This window comes from Gavialis gangeticus, unplaced genomic scaffold (assembly GCF_001723915.1).
Source record: "Gavialis gangeticus isolate Ggan-Ray unplaced genomic scaffold, GavGan_comp1, whole genome shotgun sequence".
Lineage (NCBI taxonomy): Eukaryota > Metazoa > Chordata > Crocodylia > Gavialidae > Gavialis > Gavialis gangeticus.
This window is the reverse complement of record NW_017729025.1, coordinates 9,670,226-9,678,805: the sequence shown is the minus strand read 5'-3', so window position 1 is coordinate 9,678,805 and position 8,580 is coordinate 9,670,226. Positions and strand designations below refer to the sequence as shown.

Here is an 8,580-nt window from a genome sequence, read left to right as displayed (position 1 = left end):
CATCTGGTTTCTCTTGCAGGGACTAGGACATCCTTTTCTGGCCTATTTTTAGTTTGATTTTAGTCTTTTCTTCATTTAGGCATTACCTGTTCTTTCTTTGTAGCTTAGTGTACCATTTTGGCTTCCTTCTCCTTTCAATTAAGTTTTCTGGAAAAGTTCTTCACTTACAAAATATGGCTTCTCCACAATCAAGCTGTTTGATGACAGGCTTCCCTGAGAGGGGGTACAGATTTATACTTTTGTTTGGTTTTTTAATGATGTACTTCCCTTCAGATCTCACAATTCCCTGCATACTTGTTACTTAGAGCTTTCTACAGGGTTTGAATTTTCAGATCTTTATTTCCTTTAGTGTCTCTCAAACCTACTCTACAAACCAGTTTCACACAGCCAACAAAGGTGGAACAACTCCAGTTATACTTCCTTGTAAAGCTGAGGACAAACATACCTTTTAACCTCTCCAAAGGGGATGGGGAGCTGCTGCCTGGGAATATGCATGGCTGTTGTGTTGCTACAGGAGTGCAGAGATCTGAGCTGGCTAAACCACTTCAACTTAAGGACTCTGGGAGTAGGGGGGGATGAATGATGCTGCTGCTGCTTACTGCCACTTTTCCCCAGCTGATGACTTGAGTCACCAGTGGCACCTGAAGACCCCAAATTCAGTGATGGGCAAAAAAAGATGCTGAGAGCGAGTGGTGGGAGCATTCACCGTCTGGGTTCCAGAGCCGTGTTAGTGCAGGCCACATGCAGTCCTCTGGCCACCGGTTGGACAGCCCTAGCTTAGATCAGCATTGTTAGATAGTCATAATTGTTACATCTCTCTGTGTCCTAATGATGTTCAGAGTAGTCATTTTGTTGTCTGTGCTCATCGCTCAATAGTTTAATGTTGGCCAAAGGGGGTAACTTTCCACGGGTAGATGGATTCTAGAGCTTGCCTATGCTAAAGGCACTGGTTTTCAACTTTATTAGACTTCAGGCACCCCTCAGAAAATGCCAGTTCTTAGTTTTAACTTGTTTTTTTTTTTTTTTGACTGCAAAAGTAATAGAGCAGTTTTTCTGTTGCAAGGACCTCAGAGTTCATGACAGGTCAGAATGTTTTGAATGTTATCTTTGAAATTTGGGGGTTTATCTTGTGAATCATGTAGCATCTAACAGTGCTAACACTGGGTGGCACCCTTGAAAGGATCTCAAGGCACCGCAGGGTGCCACAGCATCTTGGTTAATAATCGCTGGCTTGAAGGTTTGCCGGTATAGCTGTGCGGTGGAGCTGTACAGGCAAGAGTGGAAGTCTAGTTTATGCTGGCAGGAGTTCTTTTGCTGATGGAGCTGACACCAGTTAGTCAAACAGAACAATCTGTGCTGACAAAAGCGTTCTTGCCAGCCTGATGTACTTGCGTTAAGGGGTTTGACCACGTAGCTGCATTGGTTGCAGGTTTTCAGCCTCATACCGTAGGTATGGCAACAAAACCTATGAGAGTAGACCAGTCCTTCATGTCTTGGAATAAATCAGGGCACTCTTTGAAGCGTTCGGTTGTCATTTCTGCTTGGGATTTGTCTCTCATGGGCCTTTCTAAGGGATATGAATATGCCTCAATGTGTGTGTATGTATGCTTGTATACGAGGGTTGCATTATTGACAACAGTTCAGAGTTGCTCATTTCATCACAGTACTTACCATTTACCTAGCACTTACAGAGCCCTGGAAGGGCTAATGGTACTTACCACCTGCTTGGACCCAGATCCACAAAAGCATTTAGCTGCCTGCCTGCCTCCCAGGAAATCGGTAACAGTTAAATGCCTTAATGCATTTGTGAATTTGGGCCCTAGCTCTTTACATGCTCCTATGGCTGGACAAGCATCAACCTGCAAACGGAGTTGGAAGCTAGCGCAAATAGCTACTGAGCAGAACGCCGTCTCTCTCCATTTGCTCCATTTGTACAATGACTTCTCAGCCCATTTCCCAAGGGACCGCTGTTCTCCAAGAGTGGATTTCTTTGGAGGCAATTTCATGCAGTTAGAAATATGATTACCTGTAATCGGATTTTCCAAATATATGGCCTCCTCATATAGCTGCACACTTACCTACTTACCTCATAGAGCACTTCCTGGTAGTGGGGAGGGGAGGTATCTGTGCCTCGTAGAGTCGGAGCAAGCCTGGTATAGCTGTTGCATGTTCTTTTCCTAACAATGAAAACATATCTTCAAAATTGCCCTGCTGGGCTGTCACTGAATAATGAGCCCAGGTTTGGCACATCTGTATTTTTTTTTATTACTATAGTAGTCATACAGTCCCACCAAAATAAAGGCTGTTTTATACTCAGATCTGTGCACGTGCATAGACAAAGAGAAGTAAAGTGACTTACCCGGGGTGACGGACCAGATCAGTGACAGAGCCAGGAATAAAATCAACCAAATCCCAGTGTAGCGTCCTTTCCCAGAGCTCTTCCGCATCACTTCCCATCAGTGCCGTTTGGACAACAGGGGGCACATTTACACATGTGATTAATATGCAGCAATAACCTCCAGTGTATATCGTGCTGGAGTTTGCTGCTTCTGGGTGCCACATTTGAATATATACCTGGGACTGCAGCACTTTGAGCTGGGTTGAAGGAGCCCTGGCTGGCAGGGGGCCCAGGGGATCAGCCTGCCAGCTCAGAGCTGCTTTAACCTGGTTCAGCATGCTTCAGAGGGGCTGGCTGGGGCACAGGGGTGATCCAGTGCAAGGTAGCCCCTGTACTGAAGCACCCTTGTGCCCCAGCCAGCCCTGTCAGCATCTACATGCGTTGCTGTGGAGTAAATAACTCTGCCACAGGATAGTACTTGTGTTTACAAGTAGTAACTTATGGCGGAGTTAATTAGTTTACTCCCTCCTAATAGTACTGCATGTGTAGACACTGAGGCTTTACTGCGGAGCTAACTGCACCTTACAGACTAACCAGGGCACAACTGTTCACCAGGGCACCTATGGGGAAGACCAGGAGTAATGGATACAAACTCCTGGAAGACCGTTTCAGGCTCAACTCTAGGAAAAACGCCTTTGCAGTCAGGGTGTTTAGATTGTGAAACAAAGTCCCTCCCTCCCAGGGTGGTGCAGTCGCCTACCCTGGAAATCTTCAAGAGGAGACTGGATGGTCACCTCGCTGGGGTCACCTAATCCCAGTTGTCTTCCTGCCTACTGCAGCGGGGCTTGACCCAATGATTTTGCAAGGTCCCTTCCAGCTCCTAACAATCTATGAATCTGTTAATCTAATTAGGCAATTCCACAGCAGACCTCTTGTGGAGACGCGCCCAGACTGACTTAAGACACTTCCACCCTCTTGTTTTTGGTTCCCTGGCTCTTTTCCATTCAAATCAGGGAAGCAGTGTTTATCTTCACTTTGTGCCTGAGTGCTCTGAACCCAGTGTGACCAGGGTGTGATTTTTGGCTGCCATAGCCACTAGCTCAAAGCAGAGCTTAGGGCTTGCAGGCTGGATCAGCAGGGAAGGAGTCGTCAAATCCGCATACCACAGGAGTAAGTCCTAGTGGCTAGTGACACCGGAGGTCAGGGACACCTGTGGAAAGCATGTCAGTAGTGACCTGTGCTGAGAGCGTGTGGGGGACTAGATTCAGCTCACGAAAGCTTATGCTATACGTATGTATTTTGGTTAGTCTGTAAAGTGCAAATCAAGCCTGTCTTCTGCTCAAGTTCAGACTAACGTGACTGTCTCAGGACAAGATTTCTTACGGTCTTCTGTTTGCAGGATTCTTCTAATTGGAAGTAACATTCTTACCTTATACACGGGGTTGTGCTGGGTTTTTTTTTCCACTCTGACCTCCCAGATATGGTCAGATTAATTGTTTTTCATTACGGTATTGCTACAATATTGTTTCCTGTTCCAGCAAACCTTCAGTGCCTGCTTCTGTTTTCCAGCCCGCTGCTTTTTGTTGCAGTTGTCCAAGATCCTGCTCCAAGTCCAGAAAATCCCTCCAGGTATTTTTGAGTCGGTTTGGTCAGCTCTCAAGGGACATAATGCACAGGCTATATGAATTGGAAGGAATAAATCTAACTCTGCTACTTAGCTGGTGTCTCTGCAGGTCCGGAGACATGACCTGTGAACTGCCTGCATCCATGTGTATGGCAAGTGACTGTTTGCCATCATTGCTGGTCTGCTGTTTCTAGAAGGCCTCTGCCTAAACAGTGAAAGATTATTTAGGGAATCAAATTAGTTTCCTTCCGGCACTGTTAGTTCAGCTGGTCTGTCTTCAGGCAGAAACAGTTCAGATGGATTTGATTTCTTCGTCAGATGCATGCCAGTCAATGTTAATCTGAACTTTTGTTTTTAATCTCCACTCTGCTTCTAGTGTGCAGAATTTATCCAAGGAGCTAGTAAAGTGCATTTCTTTCTGTGGTATTTGTTAATCCCCTTTTAGCACCCAGTCCTGGAAGGCGCTGAGCACTTGGTCCCTGATCCAGTCAAACGCGTACTGGCATGTTTCATCTTAAGCACCTATGTAGTCACACCTGCTTGGTTGTTTGAAGTTAAACACATGCTTTAATGCTCTTTGCTGGGCCAGGGCCAGGGCCAGGGCCAGGGCCAGGGCCAGGGCCAGAGTGTCCAGCACCTCCTAGCATTGTGTCTTTAACCAGCCACTATCGTGCACTCTTCTGAGTGGGGCTCTTAGAAAGCTTCTAACACATTTAAGGGTTTCTTTTGCCAGTGGTCTGTACTTGTGCAGCAGTAAAAACATTTTTCTCACCCTGCATAGGCCTGCTCATAATATTTTGCCTTCACTGCAGCTTTCTAATCCACTAAGTTAGTGGAGGATGTTTCTAGAGCATCCTGGGATACTCTCCCCACCCACCTCCAAAGCTGTAGTTGACTTGGAAAACTTATGTTGTGATATGTGTAAACCTTTTCTTTCAGCACTGAAAGGTGTGTCTGGCTTGTCTTAGCACATCTTGATAGGCTCCCTGTAGCAAAAATACATTGTACAGAGATAATTACTTAATTACTCTAATCCAGTATCAATTGTTACATTGCAGTGGAGATTTTAAATTCATGTGTTTTTACAAGATTATCTCATTATTATATGAGTGCTTTGTAGGCATTTGCTTGAAAGCCGGATTAATTTAAATTGAAAGTGTGGCATTAGTAGGCTCTGACTTCTTTTTTTTTTTTTTACATGCTCACACTGCCTTCATTGATCTTTAAAAGCGAATAGCACTTATTGTTCAACTCTTGTGAGCAACTGAGGCCTCGACTACTGTTTTGTCCATTGCATCAGTGACCTCCACAAATAGAGTTGCAATGAAGAGTTCACATCTGTTTTGGCCCCAGTAATTACTGAGGCCATAATTCCTATCCAAGCAGTGGAGGGAACAAATCCTAGGCAGAAGTAGGCTGCCATTCGAACCATCTTCAGACTGTAAGCATTTCATTCATGCAACAGTGCATGTGATCTTTCACATTAAAGGATGGTCTTTCACCGAGGCAGATCAAATCATGAGCATTGCTGCACAAGCGAATGAGTTTGGAATGTTTTGTTGTTGGCATGAGCGAAATAGCACAATGGCCCTTTAATAGACCAGGTATTTTGTTTAATGATTCTTGTCTGCCTTTTTATGATTAGAGCGTTAATGATCTAATTGAGTTCTCCATATAACAGACACTATCAATCTAAATGCAGGTCTTTGTACACGCTGGGCATTTGCTCCAAGTCCAGCTGTCAGTAGTCTGCTGTCACCATAGATGCACCTATGTGAATCCCGTTACAGCTGAAGGAATAACTTTTTGTTGCACCGGAGCTTGCGCTGTTTGCACAGAAGATCTTTGTCAGTGCTAACCCACGTGACTTTGGCGTACAGGTTCTTTGTCTGGATAGGCAAGGTGGGAAATGAGTTAAAGGCTTCTTTTTTAAATGTCTCCCTTGGGCTTGAGAGTGGGGGGGCCTGGGGTGGGGAGCTTGGTTGGCTGCTTGGGGTCACATAAACCTTGGGTTGGCAGCCTTTTACAGCTGGAATGACCCAGTTCAGGTCAAAGATGGGCCAGCACTAGGATCTGTCTGCCACCGATGTTTCTCTCTGCCTCCCAGCCATGATGTGGCATGGGTGAAGAGCCCAGCCATGGTACAGTGTGGCACTGCCAAAGCCCCCACTCCATGGGCTGGGACTAATAGCTCTGTGGGACAGAGCCGGCCTGCGGACCGTAGGTTGCCGACCCCGAGCATACTCCACTGGCCTCTGTGCAGTACCTGAGGGAGGACATATAAAACTATATTTTTCTCTTGGTTGGAGCCCCCTGTTGCATCTAGCTCCATTTGTTAGTTCAGTAGGTGTCAGACGTCCATGGCACATCCATTTTATAAGGGCCTGATTCCCTACATCCACTTCCTGTCTGGGGGAAGAGTCTCATTGGGAAGCTGAGGAAAGGGGTTGGATAACTCATGTCTTTACAGCAAAGTGACCAACTCCATTTCCCCAGCCCCTTCAGTCTCAAACGAGCGTACTGGGGTCACATGGGTGGGCTGGGACCAGGTGTGGAGGGAAAGGCTGATGACAGTTTTCTAATGCGTGGAAGCAATTAGAGGAGGAATGATAACCAGCGTTGTCCAAGTTATTGCTTGATAGTTCCCAGATGAGTTAAGTTAATAAGGTTTCAGCCTAATTTAAACCACATCCTTTGCATCTTGTTTTTCTTTCCACGTAGCTGGGACAATTGCAGCTTTTTCTCCTCTACAGGAAGAGTTTGCATTGGTACAGCTGTGTAGATGTCTGGCCATGAATTGCTGGAACCAGAGCGTAGTTTCAACATAGATCAAGCCTTAAGGTTTCCTTTGTGTTTCTATTGAAGTGTAGTCCTGTTGATGTGGTGTTGTCGTTTCTCTTGAGCATTCAGCTCTCACAGGAAGTTTTTGTTACTTTTTATGTTCGAATGGGGAGAGAGAATGCAAATTTTGACAAATCCCAATGAATGCCAAAATGGGCAAAGTCTTTGAAATGCCTGACATCGTGAATTCGCTATCATGTGAATCTATTATGGTCTTCCCACTTCTTGAATATCAGCATGATGTTTCAAGGGACTCTCTTTTTAAACAAATGAGACATCTGTAATGATAAAACTTCAAAACTTTTCTGTAGTTGTAGTCCTGATTTATTATTTCTGTTTGGAACAGAAGCTGGTGTCTAAATATAGCTTTTCTTCTGTTAACCAGTCTTCAGATTTTTCAGAGCTAAATACAGCATGAAGATGTTGGCTTTGGGTTATATAAACTATGTGGGGCAGGCTGTCACTGTGCTGGGTTCTCACAATCTGCTAGCGGAGTCAGTACAAGCCATAAGTATTCAGTACCTTTGAAAAATGAGGCTGATAGGCTTCAGTCTGACAAGTGGCTAGTTTAACTCTTCCTAGAGTTTAAATCTCTACATCACTACACTCCAGTTTCTTAGCTATGAATTGGTAGCAAGTGGAAGACTCTAGGGCTAGATCACAGAAGGACCTAGTCCTGCTTGGCTCTTACTTTGGGTGTCCTTTTACTCTGTGATCCTTAAATCCTGCTCAGCAAGTACCTAAAATCACTAGGTGCCTCTGTTTTTATTCCAGTTGAGTTCTGCAGGCACTTGGGGCATTTATACACCTACCTTTCTGTCCCGCGATGTGCCTCAGATCCGTCACTGTTAAGCAGTCTCGATTGATTGAGTCTGCTCTGCATGGGAGCTGACGCACTGTGCTGCGCCGTGTGCAGTTCTGTAAGCAGCAAAATACACATCTGCACGCAGAAAATTGCAGCGGCGCACTTTTGAACGAAAGCACCTCTGAGGTGTTTTGTTCAAAAGCGCACCACCGCCATTTTCTTCACGCTGACATTCATTTTGCTGCTGATACAGCTGCATGCGTTGCAGTGCCGGGCACTTGCACATGTAAAAAAAGCCCATAGTTCTGTTTCTGTGCCTGCCCGGGATTGTTTCAGTTGTAGAAGCACTGAGCAGCTTCGTGCTAGTCTCTCTGTGGGCTGAGACCTGCAAACTTGGTGTTCATCTATGATGCCCGCAGAGCTTGATCTGGTGGGCATGCTCCACTGACATTTCACACTTTGCCCAAAACATGGCCAGAGGTGGTGGTGGTGGGGAACAGCTTCAACATGAAAAATTGAAAGCGCTTCCACTCCACAGCAGTTTCAGCCTGAGGGTTAGGGCTGTCCTCTGAGCTGGAAGATGTGCATTTGGGTCTCCTCAAGTAGAAAGAAATTGGGGCCTGGGTCCCCCACATCCTGGGCAGGCGCTCCAGGAATTGGATGAAAGGGAGCACCGCCATCCAGCCTGTCCTCCTCTGCCAGCGGATTTGAAAGGAGTTGCCTCCTGCTCTGCTTTGAGAAAAGACTTAGGTGCCTCACTGCAGGAGTCCATTTGAGGACTGAGAGTCCTGGCTGGAGGAGACTACCTTTCTGCAGCCCAGAGTAAGACCCCTAAGCAGCAGAAAGAGGTGGAGGTCTCCCCAGTATTGCAGTAAACTCCCTTAGTGTTCATAGAGCAGGGACCCACCAACATCCTGTCCCGACTCCGTTTCTGCATTGTAACAGGAGGACTTTGCTTTCCACTGGAGGGGA

At 45.9% G+C, this 8,580-nt stretch overlaps 1 protein-coding gene across 1 annotated transcript in view; it reads left to right on the top strand.

The window, feature by feature from the left end:
* The window catches only part of MNAT1 (MNAT1, CDK activating kinase assembly factor), a 215,422-nt gene that overhangs the window by 110,022 nt on the left and 96,820 nt on the right, over window positions 1-8,580 (top strand). The gene's annotated exons all lie outside the window — the stretch shown is intronic.